This window comes from Mirounga leonina, unplaced genomic scaffold (assembly GCF_011800145.1).
Source record: "Mirounga leonina isolate KUSES-001 unplaced genomic scaffold, KU_Mleo_1.0 Mir_150, whole genome shotgun sequence".
Lineage (NCBI taxonomy): Eukaryota > Metazoa > Chordata > Mammalia > Carnivora > Phocidae > Mirounga > Mirounga leonina.
Window position 1 is genome coordinate 36,663,175 of NW_023270374.1, and position 18,914 is coordinate 36,682,088.

Sequence of the window (18,914 nt, forward strand, 5' to 3'; positions counted from 1 at the left end):
ATGAATGAATGAATGAATGAATGAATGAATGAATGAATGAATGAATGGCGGTGTAATTGTGAAGGTGCCTTTCTCAGGGGCCGCGCCTGGGCTGCGGAGGGAGGAGGTGCGGGGTGTCGGTGGGTGGGGAGGAGGCTGCGCCCTCGCCTCCTGCAGGACCCGCAGGAGCGGGCGCGCTCGGCGGGGCTGCAGGCGCGGAGAGCAGCGCGGCGGCAGCGGCAGGGCCGGAGCCCCGCGCCGCGCGTCCAGCCGCCGGGGGTGTGCGCCCGCCGAGCCCAGCGCCGCGCCTCGGCGCCCCCACGCGCCCACGCAGCGGCGCGGGGACCGGGCGGGGGCAGAGGGAGGGCCCGGCCCGGGGAGGGGAAGGGGCCGGTCCTCCCCGCGCAGGCAGCGGCCGCCGCAGCCCAGGAGGCGGAGGCAGCGGCGGCGGCGGGAGCGGCAGAGCAGCACGGTGCCCGCCGCAGTCAGCCCGGCCGCGTCGGACCCGCGCCCGCCCGCGCCGGGGCGCCCTCTCCACTGCGCGCGGTGAGTACCGCCCGCGGCGCCCACCCCGGGCCGCCCGCCGGGCTCCGCCGCGCTTCGCCGGGCCCGGGCTGACGCGGACCGGTCGCCTTGCGCCTCGCTCGCGCACCCGCCGGGCCCGGGCCTCCGCAGCTGTCGGGGCGCTCGGGGGACGCACGGGCCCACGCGCCCCCTAGGGCACCCGGGGCGCGAGGGCGGCGAGGGCGGCGAGGGCGGCGAGGGCGGCGGGTCCGGTCCCGGGAAAGCCGGGCTGCGGGCCTCAGTTTCCTTCTGCGCTCGGGTTGCAGCGACTCAAGTTTGCACTCCCGCGCGCGGGACAAGTGCATGGCGCGCGGGCGGTGTAGACGCGGCGGGCTGCGTTTGGCCCCTTTGAGGGCCCGGGTCGTCGGCGACTCACGGTGGTCCCCCCACCCCGGCCCGAACCGCAGAGGCGCTGGGAGCCCAACGCACGCCCGCGGGCGCCGTCTGTGGAGCCCCCGGGCTGGGGCGGGAACGGCCGCCCCGCCGCCTTCTAGCCGCGTTTGTGTTTGAAAGCCCGGCTGCGCCCGGCCTGCGCGGGCCGGCTCTCGGGGCTTTGTACCGGAGCGGGCGTCCCGGCGCTTGCCGAAGCCGGAGTTGAAAACTTAAAAAACTTTGCCTCCGAAGACTGGTTAGAAGGAGGCTCGGGTTTTGCTGTAATGGGAGAAAGTGGAGGAAGGAATTGTTTTTTAGCCTTGCAGTCCGGAGGTTAAACGGCCCTGCTGGCCTTGACTCCTCCAATATATTTCCTGCCCCCAAATAAATAGTGTGTAAACTCCAGGAATCCTAGGAGAGCCTGACTGGTAAAAATACTCGCATCGCGCAGTCCTCCGAGCGCGTTTCTCGGGGGCTGAGAGGGAAGCGCTTTGGCTGGGAGGGTCCCGCTCCCCCCAAGCGCAGTTAGTTAGGATGCCTGCCGCTGCGGTCTGAATTATTTTTGCAAAGCAAGACCGAGGCTGCATCTTTATGGATACCATTTTCTTTTCTCCCCTCTTTTCCCGAAACGCTACGTAATCTTTAATTACTTTATAAAAACGTTGAGGTATAAATCATCCCTGGTGGAGGGACCTTTTCATGACGAGGTGCGGCGAAATGAGTGAGCATCGGAGTCTGCTTGTTAGCAAGAGCAGAGGGGAGGCAGAATGATTTACAAACATCAAGTAAGGATTTGAGTGCTGAATTATGTTTGAGTTACAGAGCTCCCTTCCAAAGGAAATTATAAGCAGCGGACAATTGCTGTATTTCAAACCAAATCTATTCATTTCATGAGCCCTTTCTTGCTTGAGTGCTGATTTCTACTACCAGAGTATGAGTACTGAACTAGTGGCCGCATTTCCAGCCTCTGGGCCTTTTGGGGAGGTGGGGGGCAGGGCAGGGAGACCTCCCTTTAAAACTAATCTTCGTGAAAAACCTTTCAGGCAACTTTACCCAAGGAAATGTTCATGTTTTCCACTTTTCTCCCCCCATCTTTAAACCCCTTCAACATTATACTTCCTCGTATTTAGACATCCTCAGACTAAGCGAATAAAAGATGGATGTCATAAATGATGATGGTTTGAATCTTGCTTTTGACTAAGCCTAAGATTGTGTTTGTATGAAAAATCTCTTTGCCTTTGGAGGAAGCTCTACGTTTGGCACTTTTGACCAATATGGCTAGATCCGAAAGGGCCTGAACTTTTTTAAAAGGCGTTCGAAGGTCCCACAAGTACTTGGTAGTTAGACCATTCTTCCCTTGTAATTTTAGCTTCGCACTATTAACTACTTTATCTTAAAGGACTTGGTGTTTTTCCTTCGCCTTGAAAACAGCTCACTTCGGGTCGTGGCTGTGTGGAGAAGAATACTCTATAAACAGATCAGTCTCTTTCCTAATGTTAAATAGCTATAGGAAAGAAAATAAAAAGATGTTATCCTGATTCTTTGGGATTTTTAAAAACCAGATCCTTTCATCACTTAAGTTCTAAAGTCTTCTTTTCGTGCCTTTTGTGTTGTATTAAACACATCATAAGGAGCTATGATTTGTTGACTTGTTATAGGATTACCATTTGGCAAAAACACCAAGACATGCTGTTTCATATATGTGGTCTTCCTTCTGCTTTAAATTGCACATACAAAATTGCAAGCCTTGTTCCAGACAGATAAATTGATAAAATGCTAGCTGCTGTTCGAACAAGGCAGAAGTCCTCAGGAAAAGCTCTCTGTGGTGGAGCTAAGTACATTTTGAATTGGGTGAAGCCAGATACGGGGACCCCGGCAGTTTGTGAAAAGGTAGACACAGTCCAAGCACGTACGTCCACTTTAAGACGCTTTGGGTTCCCCCATGACAAGATGACTCCTTTCCCACAAAGAAGAAACATTTCCTTATTTTTTCGGTTACTTTTCCAAAGATAACTTGTGTTCGGGCGCGAGAGACCAGAGTTATGCAGAAATCCAACCGTAACCGGCTCAGAACGAGGACTCATTCCCGCTTTTTCCACCAGATGTTTTTTAGGTGTCCTCAGCTGGAACGCCCAGTTTGAAACTAATTAGGCCAGCAATAAACTCCTTGTATAATAAAATCGCAGGCCGTTATGGTGCATAAGCGGGGTTCCCAGCCTCTCATGACAGATGCCTCTCTCCGGCAGAGAGAGACAGCCCATAGCTGTCAGCCGAAAATGAAGGGAGTGCAGATATCTTGTTTAGACATTTGCCCGTCTCTGTATATCCATGCACACCTTGAACAGCACGTTCCCTTCTGTAAGGCATGGGTGGTAGAGGTTGTATCTAGGTAGGGTTTTGTCTCTGCTGGGCAGGCCTCCTTACCATAAAAAGGCCCGTGGAAGAAGTTAACAGCGCAAGTACGAGGCGGTGGCCACAGGTCTGAGGTGTGTGTGTGTGTGTGTGTGTGTGTTTACACATGTGTGTGCAGGCTGGGTGAGAAGGCTTTCTCTCACGTGGCAAGGTAAAAACTCATCTGCTTCTCACCTAGGCACAGATAAAATGCTAGGCTGTCTGGCCTGATAGGCATTCCTTGGGGGACAGGAGAACCCCGTTCCCCAAAGATTTTTTACAAAGGGGGAATTTGCCCGCTGATGTGTTCTCCTTATCTGTGGGGTTTGTGGAGGTGAAGTGGCTGGTTATTCGGTTACCTCCAAAGGCTGAACCTTCTGACTCTTGCCAAGACTAGGTTTTGTTGGTGGAAGGAATTTTTTTTTTTTCTAGCTAGCTACTCTCAAAAAGGAGTTGGTGGACTCTGCTCAAAAGGAATCTCTACAGAGAATTAACCCCAGAGTTGAGAAAACACAGCCTGTTGACAGAAAACACACACACACACTCATGCACACTCCCCACGGCGCTCTTCTCGCTCCCCACCTGCCTCCCCCATCCCCACCCCCCAAATCATAACAGCTTCCTGAATGGCCCATTCCCCACACCCCTTATTGTTGGTGGCGGTTCAAACAGTCCCAAACATACAAAACCAAAAGAAGATTCTAGTAGGGAAACAATTAGCAGAGAATTTGCTTGAGACAATGCTTCATTTTCGCTATTTGAAGATCTTAACTGGCCTAATGGTGTTTGACTAACACCTCTTCTAATCCGAGGATAAACCCCCTCCATCAGGTGGCAAATACTTGAAGTGACTGGCTCAGACCCACTTGTCTCTGTAAATGAATCGGAGGGGGCAGGAACTTGTTCTTCATGGCATGTGATTTAAAATCAATTTCAAGGTACGAAAGTACCTGCCAGGTGTATTCATGGGAGAGAGGGCCAAGGAAGCCACAGGCTTTTAAGTTTATTTTTGCTGCTCTTTCTTTCTTTCTCTCTCTCTTTTTTTTTAAAGATTTTATTTATTAGAGAGAGAGCACGAGCAGGGAGGAGGGGCAGAGGGAGAAGGCGAAGCAGATTCCCCCCCTCCCCCCCAAGCAGGGAGCCCATGCTGGACTCGATCCCAAGACCCTGGGATCATGACCTGTGCAAAAGGCAGACGCTTAACCGACTGAGCCCTTTTTGCTGCTTTTTCTTCTTTTTTCTCGCTCTCCTCTTACTGGTATCTTTGCCCTTTCTCTGCATTTGCAAATTCTATCCTTGTGTTTAATAGTAATGAGATGAAAATGCCTGCCATGTATTGGACACTTGTGTACCAGACCTGAATTCTATTATTATTAATTATTATTATTATTATCATATCCGAACTTTGTTAACAAGGGAACTGAGTCTCAAGTCAATGCCTCATGAGAGGCTGCAGAGTGAGGGAAACCAGAACCAAGGCCTTCAGACCTCTGCAGACCGTGCCTTACCCATGCACTGTGAAAACCTTGGCCCAGAGAACATTCCTGCTCTCCTTTCCCTTGGCGAGAGATGCCAAATTAGGCTGGTCTGAAATGCATGGAACGCAATTATTTTCTGACTCTGCCCTGATGTTTGTTGTTGTTGTTGTTGTTGTTTTAAACGGAAGAAAAATCATATTAAGTATTGAGAAAACACAAATATGAGCCTTTCTGAGTCATGATATTCGTCAGGTTGTGTACGGTTCTGTAAAGGACAATGTTTATTTTCAAGGGCTAATTTGATTTGTTCCTTCGATATTATAACGCTACACATTTCAGTTCCTAAAAAGAGTCAATAAGTTTTCGGGCAGTGGCAAGGCCCTAAAATGTTCCGGTAGGCGGTCCAAATCGAGTTTACCGGAAGGTGCTGGATCACGATGGGTGGGTTGTTGTTTGGGGGTGAGATTATAAACATTTGGAGAGCGAAGAATAATTTGGAACAGGTGGTCCTAAGAGTCAGGTAACTGGAATGATTTATCTTTGCCACTTTGAAGGTTAAAGGAGGACGTCAGTTCCCTGAATCCGGGACAGGCAGGCAGAGGGTCTGTGGGGGATAAGAGGGGCCCCCACTTTGGGACGGAGCCTGACAGGATGGATGAGAGGGTCTCTGCACACAGTCTGGGGTCTCTAGAAAGCGGGGCCTCTTCCCTGTTGTCACTACCCTTGCACGATCCTGGTTTAGGGCACAGATACGCCTGCATGCTTTTTTTGCAGGATCTGCCTCTGCGTTCAGATGTATGCAGAAATTGAAAACAGGAACTCAGATGAATAGATAGGTAGCCAAGGGAGACAGGTTTTCGTCTTACCAATTTTGAGACTGTGCACACCGTCAACTTTCTTTGCCCGAGAATGCTAATTTAGCCAGGTTTCAAAATGAACGGAGGATTTAAAAGAAGTTAGAACTTATTCTGTCATTTTGTATCAGTTGTGTTGTGGCAATAACACAAAAATGTGTGTGATTTCAGGGGCATTGGGTTTTTTCCCCGCCTTTTCCCTTTTGAGTATCTAGTGAAGTTAGATTTTTAAAAATCTGTGTGTTCCCAGATGTCATGTATCTGTACGTACTGACTCACGGTCATTCCGAGGAGAATTGTCAACTCCCTGTGAATTTAGCTAGAAGAAAAGTGATAAAATCGACATTTTCCCCCCCAAAGAATGAGGAACTGGAGGGTCTGACTACTGTATGAATATAGCAACTTACTTTTGTCTCGCATCAGCTGGATCTGTCAGTTCCCCTTTCTTTTCTATTCATCTCCCAAGAATGGTCTTTCATAACTGAAATGTACAGCATATTAGCCAAAAGACATTTTAATTTCGTAAGGAAAAATCATGCCAGAGACAGCCGAGTCTGTTTCAACCATTATTGTTCTGTAGCGTGCATACTTTGGGTTTCATGGTAAGATGTGGGTTTGCCAAGAAAGAAAATTACAGCAAGAAACTATGTTGAAAACATATACACTTCTGTTTAAGAAATGGGAAAAACACGGAAAAATTCTGCATGGTAATTGCTTTAACGTGAGTTTTAAATGTCATTGTTTGACTTATGTCAAAAAGTCCCTCTTAGCTAATTCTCACGTATGCTATTACCAAATAGCTCACCTTAAAAAATGGCAATTGTTGGCCTTAACTTTGATGCTCTTTGAGGCTTTAAGAGATATCTTTAGTCCTAGTGGAAATATTCCAAATTTTTAGATTGTGCGGGCCATTTTTTTTTTAAGGTTACTTAGATATCGATTTTATTTTCTTGACCCAAAATAAGAAAACATGGGGAATTCTCAAAAGCTTTTTACAGGCTGCTATTATGACAAGAGAAGCCAAACCAACATGTATTAGGTCATGAGCTTGAAGTTGCATAAATAAGCCCTATGAAGGTCACCAAAACAGAGCGAAAACCACCAGTTCTCCTTACCTCGGCCAACTCCGCATTCCTGCTGGTAGATGTGTTTGGTTGAAGTGGACGAGGAAAGGGGCTGCAGAGCCCACGGTCAAAAGATCTCGATTTGATTTGGGTTCTGAGGATGACTGAAGACATTCTTGGGGTCAAGTGAGGTGTGGGGGGTTGGAATTCCCATCCCCCTCGGACCCTTCCCTCTCCCATCTCTGCAGAAAAAGCAGGTTCCGGCAGGGCAACCCCTTATTCCGAAGCAGAAGTCTCATTCCTGGCATTCGGATCTGCGGCAGCCAGGGGTCAAGATGTCTTTTGTTCCTTCTGGTCCGTTTCTTCACCTCCCATCCCCTTCCTGTAGGAACTTCGCAGTTAAAGTTATTTGTTTCCAAAGCAATTTTTTTGTGCCTACGGACACATGTGTGTTTTTTTAGCGGGCTGTGTAAGCACGTACCTTTAGGTCTTCATTGATGGGCAGCTCCCTGAAATACATAGAGACAGAGAGTGTCCACTGTGTCCCGAGTTTGGTAGCAACCTGAGTGCTGATAGAAATCCCACGCAGGGAGGAAGCCGCCTTTCAGAAGAGACAGAAAAGGGTGTCAATGCAAACAGAGTGTTTTCTTTTGCGGGTGTGTATTATTTGTATGGGGACTTTTGTTTCGGGGTGTTCTAGAAACATTTGTCTCTCCACCAAAGGTATGAATGTCCTTGGTGGGGAAGGTGGTGGACGGGAAGGAGCACAGGAGGCAGATTCCTGCACCTCTGGCCTTTTGTGTGACCAGTACAGTAGAGGGAAGTGGGGACTCGCAGCCGGGACCGGGATGGTGTCACGCGGCATGACAAGTTGTGACTTGCTGCTTCTGTTGTAAACAGAGTGTGGGCCCCATCTGGCTGGGGAAAAGAATGGAGCCGGGGAGATTATTCACTTCTGGTCTGCCACGGGCCAGAACTCTCTGGTGCTGTCCTCTTGCCACTGAGACCATGTTCCCTGGAGACTTGAATGTTGCGATGTGCAGGGAAGGAGGGGAGAAAGAATGTCTTAAACTCAGCAAATGTCTGAAACCCTCCAAATGTATTCCGTGCTGCTCTGGCATCCACAAGAAAGGCAAAGTGAGAAAAAGACGCAGAAGCAGGCTTTGGGGGGAGGGGCAAGAGAAATTGGAGGGCTCGCTAGTGGTTTGATCTTGAGTGCAGAATTTTCTGACACCTTGGGACCATGGAATGCCTTTCTGGAGTATCTTTAGGAACCTGATTTTGGAAATGTCTTTTCCTGCATCTTGGCTGTGCTTTCTTTGTGCTTATTTTTAGCAAATTAGTTTTTTGTTTGTTTTTAAGACTTTTTTTTTGTAATAACGAGTGGCCCATATTTATTGAACACTTACTGTTGCAGGCACTGTGCTAAGCAATCGCATTTCTCTCTCCAAAGAGCCTTAGATGGAATGTGCTATTATTATTATTATTGTGTCTATTTTACGGATGCAAAACTTGAATCTCAGGGAAGTGAAATAACTTGCCCAAGGTTACATGGCTCATGTCGGAGCCAGGACTGAACTGAGTTTTGATGCCTAACCAACCACTAGGCTATCCAGGCTGCCCCCTGGTGTAATACTACCTTTCCTCTACAAGTCTGGCCTGGAGAGCCAGATTTTAAAGTTCGTCTCCATTGGTTTTGCTTGGGGGATATTAGCTGATGGTCAGGTACAAAAGTTGAGCTCAGAAATGAGAGACATCTGCTGATTCTCATAGAACCTTGAGCCTGTCCCTGTAGAAATCAAAGAAGGTTTAGTGTTGGAATCTTGAAATGGTGGCCACATCTCTGCAGTTACCTGGCCTAAGCAAATTGCCTATGGCTGCTTCTGTGCTAAAATCGCAGAGTTGAGTGGTTACTACAGAGACCTCATGGCCCTTTACAGAATAAGTTTCCTGACCCCTGAGCTATTGCAATATGACAAGACAAATTTTGTTGACAAGGAAGAACATGCTCTTGCGACATTGCATAGACCATTGCACTGATTTGTGATTTATGAGTGCCTCCTACCTGCCTGATACATTGCGTGGTGCTGGGGGAAAGTTAGAAAGCATTCATGCTTTCATTCACTTATTCAGCAGTATTTACCGAGCTGTGTTCTAGGTGCCGGGCTAATTACTGGAGATCCAGAGGCAAAAAGGACCCGATTTTGCCCCTCCAATAGTAGGATCCTGGTGTGTCTCCACCAACATTGCACTGCCTCTTCCTCACCTTTGAGGATCCAGAGGGCAGTGATATGACTTCTTGAGCTTCCCAATACTCAAGCAGCAGGTTGGAGAAATAGACCCAGCTTTGTAGACCCTTACTCAAAGAAGCCCTGCCTAATTCAATATGAGCAGTATACCGACTGGCTTCTGTGCCTAGAACTGTGTTGTGCACTGTGACCTTCCTTCTGCTTTTGTCAAGTGGTGGTGGAGAACACGTGGTGATGTTGGGGGCTGGGAGGAATCAGGCTTCCTGAATTTAAGCCCTGGCTCTGACCTACAGCCTAGAGATGAAGAGCATGCACCCGGGAGCGGGGCTGCTTGGATTCAAATCCCTGCTCTGTATAAACCAACTATTTAACTTTGGGCCAGTTACCAAACTTTTCTGTGCCTCGGTTTCTTCATCTGTAAAACAGAGTGGATAACTGTGTACCTTCCCCCAAAGAGTTGTGGAGATGGAGTAAATACATATAAAGTGTTTGCAACAGTGCATGGCAAACAGTAGGAATTATATCAGAGTTGGCGGCTGTATTATTTATTATTATTTACAAGCCGCATGAAACTGTGGGTTTCAGTTTTCTCTCTATAAAATGGAGATGCTATAATAACAACAGTAATAACTGCTTTGAAGGGCCATTGTGAGAATTTAAATGAGGCAGTGCCCATCTACATGGACTACCCAATAGGGGAGCTCTTCTGTTCGAGCCGGCCCTTCCTGCCCTTGAGGTTATAAGGAATCACGTACTCGGTCGTCGATGTCCCTTTAAGTTATTGGTCAATTGGGTCCTTTTTCAATATCAAGAGACTGTGGGGCAGTGGTTAAGAGCATAGCCCGTGAGCTCAGACAGACTTGGTCTGAGCCTCAAGCCCCCAGCTCACTAACTCTGCCATCTCGGGCTGGGGGTTGACTCTCTCAGCTTCCCAAACAGTGGAGGCCATGGTCGCTGTTCCCTGGGTGGTGGTGAGGGATGGGAGAGGTGGCACCCATAAACCATGGAGCAGGGTGTTTGGCACATAGTAAGCACTCAATAAATGGTAGCTTGTGTTATTATCACTCCCACTCTTTGCTGCACCTACGCCCCCAGGAAAGCACAGAACATTAGTAAATTTTAATTTGAAAATAAAAGAACACATTTTAAAACTGCCAAATAGATTTAAAATAATATTCATTAAATAAAATTAAAATATTCTATTAAAGCCAGACTTTGGGCTCAGACCAAATTTTTATAACCCAAGCTTAAAGGCCAAGGAGTCCCCCAGCCACAATGGGGACATTGTGATTGAACTTGAGACTTCAACGCTGCTATTGAGCAGTCTTTGAAATGCACGTTTCCCCGTTAAAATAAAAGGGAAGTCATGGGAAGAAAAAAAATGAGGTTCTTGCTCACCCCAACAAGCCTTAATGAATCGAAAAAGAAAAACAAAAGATTTCTCATTTTTTTCTTCTGCTACTTTATCCTGCCAAAGACGCATGGCCCCCTCCTAACCCCACTTTTGAATGGTACCCGCTCAGAATGTTCCAGATCTGATATGGTCTACTAGCTGAGCTCGTCTAAATGCTGGTCTTCACCAGATTTTACAGACGATGGTGTATTGCCAACAGCTGGGGCATGGGAGCCCTACTGCCAGGGTTCACATCCCAGCTCTGTCGCTCCTAGCTGTGCCTCAGCTTCCCTATTTGCTGAATGGAGATAAAATAGCTCCTGCATCCAGCCGTGGTGAGCTCATCTAAGATTCGGGTACCCCTGTCGATGTTTAACCTGGTGCTATTACCTGGTCAATGAGACTGCCCAGACTTTTGGGACTTTGAAGAATTCAAGAGTATGGGTATGCCTTCATCTGAGAGTTGGTTTTTTTTAAGATTTTATTTATTTATTTGACAGAGAGAGCACAAGCAGGGGGAGCGGCAGGCGGAGGTTGGGGGGGGGAAGCAGACTTCCCGCTGAGCAGGGAGCCCGATGCGGGACTCGATCCCAGGACCCTGGGATCATGACCTGAGCTGAAGGCAGACTCTCAACCGACTGAGCCACCCAGGCGTTCCTATCTGAGAGTTTTGAATGAAAACCATCTCAGTATGCAGGGAGGGGAATGCGGAAGGGAAGAAGTGGATTTAAAAGTCTCCCACAGGAGTTTTGATGTGCCCGACACTTTGACAAAGCTTTTTTAATCCTCTCAAAACAAAATCCCATGACGTATGTATTGCCATTTAACAAATAGGGAAACTGAGGCTTGGACCACTCCAGTGGCTGCTCAGTGAGATTCCATTCCAAAGCACAGGCCCGTTCCATCCCACCACCTGCAGCCCTGTCTGGCATGAGCGCACAGACGATCCAGAGACTTCTCCCTGACTGACCGGTTATTTCTGTTCTATTCCTACATTTTAGTAACAACCTTCGTCCTCACCAAGCCTGAGTCCTTGTGGCTTTTTACCTTCCTTGCCGTTGAGAATGAATGGATTCTTTCTTGAACAACAAAAAGAAAAAGTAATGGTCGTGGGCTGTGATATTCTTCTCTAGGGGACATTTTTTGAGAACCTCTGCAGTTTCTTGCCAGCCGGGGGCGGGGCGGGGGGGGCGCGGGGTGCATGACCTCATCCTCTGATCAGGCGAGGCCCTGGGCTATGATGTGGAGCCAAGAGGCAGGTTGTCAGAGGGTGGGTGGCTGTTGAAGAGGGTGTGGGATGGACTCCCCACTCCGTCACCCACCTGCTGTGTGACTTAGGGTGGAAGACTCAAGTCCTCTGAGCCTCAGACACTTCACCCAATCATGAGGCATGTGCTGTCCATATTGGATTTGTAACAGCTTCGGCCAGCCATGGGTGGGACACATTCTGCAGTTCTGAGAACAGTGTTCTTAGGTATTATGGAATTGCACACACCCTCCCCCCCGAAGTACTCCAAAAAACAAGTGAAAGTGAAGGCAACTCGTCCCTGGGAATATTCCTGACTGTTCTTCAGGAAGCTACAGTCTTGGGATTTTACACATTCGGGAAGAATCTATAATCCTCCAAAGGGCAGTCTTCCTTTTAACAGGGTATTTGTACCCTTTCCACATTGACTTAAAAGATGCACGACCTTTTTTCTTTCTTCAGAGTTCTGTCTGTATTTTATTGTGCATTTGGAAAAGATGTAACAAGCATCTCAAACCAATGGTTTCACAAGTCTTTATGGCTTAAGATAAAAATGGTTTAAAACTCAAGTCCATCAGGTAATTACTAGCAAAAGTGGCACAAAGACCTGGCAGAATTCCTGAGTGATGTTTAAGAAATACCAATCCGAAGGTGTGAAATGCCCCAAATTGCAGAACCTTCCACTAGTCAGAATTATGGTTCTGCACTCCGTTCTCAGGGGGAATAAGATGAAACTAATGAGATCTCTCAAGAATGTCATTAAACTCATCTCAGGGCACCCTAGGGTCTGGGCACATTTAGTCTGTGTCATAGATCTTCAAAAGAAGAATGACTCGCCTTTAAATGAATATCATCTTAATAAAAATGACCTCTGAGTGCTGACTCCATGCTGGGATCTGTTCTGAATGAGTATAGGTATCAACTCATTATTCCTTACAACAATTCTATGAAGGAAGTGCTATAATGATTTCCATTTTAGATGAGGAAAGTAAGGCACAGAGAGGTTAAGTGACTTGTTCAAGGTCACACAACGTATAAGAAGCAGAGCCAGGCTTTTTATGCAGGAGTATGGTTCTAGAGGTTGTCTTCATAACTCCTGCACTCCCCTGCCTCTGTAACTGCCATAGAAAGAATCAAACTTACCTTCTTTTTGACTTAACTGGACAATTCATTAATTCCAGACAGGCATGGGAGGGAAGCAGGGCATGTTAGGCTTAGCTATAATTTTTATATCTTTTCGTGTATTCTTTGGCTTCAGGTGCAGCATAACGCACCTGAGCTGGACTGTCGAGGTTCAGATCCAGAGGTTACTCCTTACTAGCCTCATGACCTTGGGTTCACATAACTTCTTCTGGTCTGTTTCCTCATTCATGAAGCGAGTCCACATCCCGAGTAAACAGCTCTCACCTGCAGAGAAGAACACCAGAGACACAGCCCGTCATGGTTAAATGCTGTTGATTACCCCTTGAGGGGCAAGTAACTCTAGAAATCCTGTCTCCCCACGGGGCACAAGCACTTTGGTGTGGCCCGGAGTGGATGACGAGGGGAAGGTGCCTAGGACGTGAGGCTCGAGCTGGCAAGTGTCTCAGGTTTTTCCAGATGACTTCGGACGGAGCCTCAGACACTGGCTTTCCTCATCCCCACGTGAGATTCTGCCAGGACGAGTCCTCGGCTGGTGGCCTGGCAGTCAGAGCCGTCTGGGATTAGAATATGCACGGGTGAGGAGACTGTTCGTGGCCGAGCAGAGACCCCGGGCCTGCAAACTCCAATGCCAACATAGGCTCTCACTTTAGGATCTTCATCTTTCTTCTTGCCCCCTTTCTTCTCCAGTGGACAATGCCTTTTTCTCCAGAAGGGTCTGCCCGGTCTTCAGTGACCAGGTGGGCAGACTTCATGGGGTTGGCTCCTTTCACTTTCCCTCTCCACCTTACTCCCCCCCCACCTCTGCCTCCCTTTACCCTTCAATATGGAAAACCGAAATTTTTTCTTCATTCATTCATTCATTCATTCATTCCAAAATATGTAGAGAGCACCAGCTGTGTACCAGGAACTACTCTGGACACGGGGAATATAGTAGAGAACAAAAAAAAAAATCAAAGTCTACTTACTCCTTCATGGAGCTGCCATTATGTGGAGAAAGACCAAAAATAAACACCGAAATATGTAAAGTACACAGAATGTCAGGTGGTGAGACGTCTGTGGGGAAAAATCAAGAGAAGGTAGATAGAGGGTGCCCCGGGGTGCGGATGGATCCCCACAGCCTCTGCGCCCAGCACTGAAGGAATGAGGGAGCTCTGCTGTCTGTGGAAGAACATTCTCGAGAGAAGAAACAGCAAGCACAAAGCCTTGAGATGGGAGCTGCCTGGAAGCCAGTGTGGCTGGAGCCCATGAGAGAGGGGTGGGGGCAGATGAGGTCACGGTGGAGGGACCCTATCGGGTGGGGTCCTGCTCCGAATCCAGCAGCCATTCTCTGTCAATCAGGCTAGTCCAAAATCAAAATTAGTATCATTTTTGAATGATTTAAAAAAATACACAGGACCTAGGAGCCCTTGGGTGGCTCAATCAGTTAAGCGTCTGCCTTCAGCTTAGGTCATGATCCCAGGGTCCCGGGATCGAGCCCCATGTTGGGCTCCCTGCTCGGCAGGGAGTCTGCTTTGCTCTCTCCCTCTGCTCCTCCCCCTGCTTGTGCTCTCTCTCTCTCTTTTAAAGATAAATAAAATCTTTAAAAACAAAAACACACGGGACCTAATTGCAAACTCCCAATACCCAAAGTGGCCACACAGGTGATGAAGTTAATGAAATGGGCATGGTAACTAGCTGGGAGGAGTGGGGCTCTCTATTGCCAGGTATTCCGATCTTTCAAAAGACAATGAAATCTGGATTTTAGGAGACACGCCCTGAGTTTTAAGTCACCACGAGAAACCAGCAGAACACTCATCAGGCTGCTGGTCTGTGACTCCTCTCCCAAGCACCGCCCTAGACCTTGGGAATCTCCTTTCCGTGAAAAGCCACGAAGGCTTTATCTTGCTGCCTCTTTTCTTTTTACCAATTCCCTACCAGAAGGATGCCAAGAGATGCTCGAAATTGTTTCCAGGAAAAAGTAGGCCTCGAATCTCATGGGAACAGAGGGCTGAGACTTCTTCCAAGGAGCAATCAGCTTGCTTCATTTTTATGTCTTTCTCAGGATGTTTTCCTGCTCATCCCTCATTGTGGGTAATGACAACGTGGTCCAAATCTGTCCTCCTTCGGGTTTTCATTAGTTTCCTGATGATTATTATTTTGTCATCTGGGGTTGATTTAGGAGTGGTGAAATGTTTGCAGGTTTCATAATGGTTGTCAGCCACTGTTTAGAATGGCAAGGAACTTCTTGTGTTGCTCACATTGCAGGGACGGGGGTGGTAGTTTCCAATGGCTACAGACATGGAAGAGGGAAAAGGGGGGAGCCCTGAAGGAGGGCCACATCAGGAGATTGGAAGTTGAGTCAGTAGGTTGGGGCAGCAGGGGTGCGAGAGTCAGGAGAGCTCACCATTGAATTCATAGTGTCCCTTCTTCACCCCAAAGCCAGAGTTAAGCAGAAATCGGGCCAGGGGGCCACATGGCTGTTGAGACTGTTCTGATGTAAGTAACAGAAAATTTCCGGGTTGGCTTAAGTAAAAGAAAGTTGATTGACTTGGGGAAATGAAAAGTTCTGGGGAGTACTGGTTTCAGGTATGGCTGGATCAAGAACTCCAATGTAGGGCACCTGGGTGGCTCAGTTGGTTAAGCGACTGCTTTCGGCTCAGGTCATGATCCTGGAGTCCCGGGATCGAGTCCTGCATCGGGCTCCCTGCTCGGCAGGGAGCCTGCTTCTCCCTCTGACCCTCCCCCCTCTCATGTGCTCTCTCTCTCTCTCATTCTCTCTGTCTCAAATAAATAAATAAAATCTAAAAAAAAAAAAAAAAGAACTCAAATGTAGGTGATATGCCCATCCCTTACTGGATATCCCTGTTTGGGAGGATTCTGTACTCTGCCATGTGTCACCTCTGGATGTAGGGATGGAGTGTGAGAAAGGTAGGCTCCCAAACTGAAGTCAGCAACATTTGTTGGAAGGGGAAGGTGGACCAGTTCCTTGTGGACCCCACAACTGCATTATAATTCACTTCTACTTATGCCCTGTCCACTCGTCTATCGGACTACAGTGCCGTTTGTGAAATTTGTCATTTTTCCAGGCACTATGCTGCATACACCCTTTATGTGTATCGTTTTCTTTTCTCTTCAAACACTCCCGTAAGGTTGGTACTTTTAAGACCCGCTGTAATTCTGCCTCCCATATGCCCTTTCCCACAGGCCTAGAGGATTATCTTTTATTTCAAGTAAGGGTGTTTAAGGGAGGTTCATCTTTTTTCATAGCGTCTTGTGCAAAATTAGCACTCAATACTTGGGAGGCTCCAGCTCAGCATGGGAGATGCACTGAACTTGGGAGGAAAAGTTAGAACGGAGTCGGTGTCACTTGGAGTAGAGGAGTGAGCCTGGCTATGCTGTGCTTACATTCTTGGGCCTCTGGCAGTCTGCCTGCGTTTCCTTTCCTCCTCTGACCTTTGCCCTCTGTCACGGCACCCACTGGATTTCTTCATGTTCCATCTAGTGGCGCTGCGGGAAAGTCCAAGGCAGCTCAGAGATGGCACGCTGGCAGCCAAGATGCATTTTGTTTGGTCTGCAGAATATTTAAAATAGAAAATAGAGCCAACACTTGAAAATCTGGACATTTCACACAAGAAGGCAGACTTCTGGCTTCCATTAAAAAACCAGAAGATCTGTCAGCGCTGTGCCCACACTCCCACATGACTTCAGTGGACTGGAGTTGGGAAACCTCTTTTAGGTGGATGGGTCTTAGCTCACCACAGTCCCCACCATGCCCTATTGTCTCCCCAACACTGGGGCTCAGGGTGAGTTGCCCTTGACCTGACCATGGGGATGGTGCTGTTGGCTGCCCTACAGTCAACGTAAGAAAGAAAGGAAATCTCTCCTGTAGTCAGGTCTCCATCAAAACTCTGAAAATAAAGTGTAAACCAAGTTGGTCACTAGTATGAACAAAATGGGAGGAAAGCATGTGTCTTCAGGTAAGTCAGGGCTTCTCCGCCCCGGCACTAGTAACACGTGGGGTTGGACAGTTCTTCATGGCAGACATCTGTCCTGTGCATTTTGGGGTGGCATTTCACGGTCCACATAGGGACCAACTCCCCCTTACATAAGTAAATAGGTCCCCAGGCGCTGGGCACCCGTCACCGGTTTGGTACAAAGAGTTACGGTAAGTGAGAAGCACTGTTCTTGCTCTCCGTTGTGCCCCTGCAGCCCTGCCTAGGTTTGGCAGTAAAGGTTATGAGTTGGCTGATTCTGGTTTAATCATAGGTAGACTTGCCAACCATTGAGGCCGTTTACAACTGCCTGTCTAAGATGTTATAGAAGGAATTCAGCATTGGATGAGAGGCCGACCGTCTTAAAGAGTCTTTGGAGACTCTTTTAGCTGAGAGGGGCCACGGTGGATGCCACTTTCAATATTCTTGCGAACAGTAAGTTCTCTTGGGGAGCGTGGGCAGCAGTCAAGGCTTGTTGAGAGTGGGGGATGGGGAAGAGGGACCAGAGGACCTGGGACGTCTCCTCCAGCTCTGTTTCTGAGCTGCGGCTCAGGGAGTGCATTGTCCCAAGACCAGTCCAGTGTGTTGCCTACTGCATCTTGGTAGCTCATAGCGGTGGTCTGCGTTGGAAACCCAAGGGGGGCCTGGATGTCCAGAGCGGGAGATCAGTCCCTGGGGCTAGTACTGTGTACAATGTGGTGTTTTCTTCTGGGCCTTTCGCCTGTGCCTCAAATCCTATCAAGGGTCTGAAACGCTTTCCCTGCTTAGGTTTCCCCTCATTACAACACTGGGTACCATTCATCCATCCAACACACATTTGTTGAACACCCACTGTGAGGCAGCCGCTGTTCCAGGCACTTAGCGAGCGGGGGAGAGCAAAACGCACCAGGTTCTTGCCCTCGTGGAGCTTATATTTGTCAGGGAAGGCAATGGCGGCAGACAAGAACACAACGAAGGACACAAATGTGTGTATATGTATATAGTGTGTGTGTGTGTGTGTGACAGAAAATGCTGAGTGCTGTGGAGAAAAACAGAGCAGGGAGTAGAAAAGGGAGTGGTGGGATGCAGCAGGGAAGAGTGGTGTTTTTCATCTAATTTTATTTTATTTTATTTTATTTTATTTTATTTTAAGATTTTATTTATTTATTTGACAGAGAGAGACACAGCGAGAGAGGGAACACAAGCAGGGGGAGTGGGAGAGGGAGAAGCAGGCTTCCTGCTGAGCAGGGAGCCCGATGCGGGGCTCGATCCCAGGACCCCAAGATCATGACCTGAGCCGAAGGCAGTCGCTCAACCAACTGAGCCACCCAGGCGCCCTCATCTAATTTTAATTTAAAATAGAACGGTCACTGAAGTGACACACCAGTCATCTGGCTCTCTGGAAATAAAAGGCCCTGATTTGTAGTGTTTGCCACTTCCGATGGGGTAAAGACTCCCACTGGGGCCTGTTGCAAGCCACCTGTGGTTTAAGCAGCTCACACAGTTCCTGCAAATCTAGCAGCCATTTCTTGCAGCCTGGTGGGGAAGGCAGAAGAACCCACCCCAGAGCCCTGAGTGGATGGTGGAGAGTGTGCTCAGGAGTAGCCAGGAGTCCACTGTGCCTGCAGCAGAATGAGGGGAGGGGGCTGGGAGACGTGGTACAGGGCATTTTGGAGATTTAGGGCCTTTTAGGCCACGCTTGCCTTTGTGGCCTCCGTTCTGAGTGAGGGTGAGGTGGGAGCCCCCAGAGAGCTCCAAGCAGCGGAGGGTTGGAACCTGACATTTAGCAGCATCGTTTAGCTGTGAGAACAGGCTACAGAGGCGTTGGGAGACTGTTGAGGCAAGAGGTCTTGGTGACTTGATCAGGGGACAGCATCAGGGATAGGGCGGGGGTGGGAGGAGGGAAGGGGCAGCAGGGCTGGTGGATAGTTGGACTTGGGATGTATTTTGAAGATAGAGCCAATGGGATTTGCTGACGGAATGGGTCTGGGAAGGGACAAGAGTCCAGGGTGACTGAAGTTTTGGGCCTGAGCATCTGGGAGGATGGAGCTGCTGTTTCCCAAGATGGGGATGAGCTGTTGGGAAGGAAGGTTGGGAGCACCTTCTGTCAACCTGGCCTTGAGCAGGTACTTAAATGCACCGTCCTCTTCCTTCCTCAGGAGGGGGCTCTTTTAGTATCCCGTCTTAGAGAAGGTGTGGCAGCCACTGGAGAAGGAACGTGCCCGAAATGG

The 18,914-nt window shown here is 48.6% G+C and overlaps 1 long non-coding RNA gene across 1 annotated transcript in view; it reads left to right on the forward strand.

Moving 5' to 3' along the window:
• Window positions 1-457: 457 nt before the first annotated feature.
• Window positions 458-18,914, forward strand: part of LOC118011562 — a 99,424-nt gene continuing 80,967 nt past the window's right edge. Inside the window, exon 1 of the long non-coding RNA XR_004679496.1 lies at window positions 458-525. This is a non-coding gene — a long non-coding RNA (uncharacterized LOC118011562). The remainder of the gene's footprint in view (window positions 526-18,914) is intronic.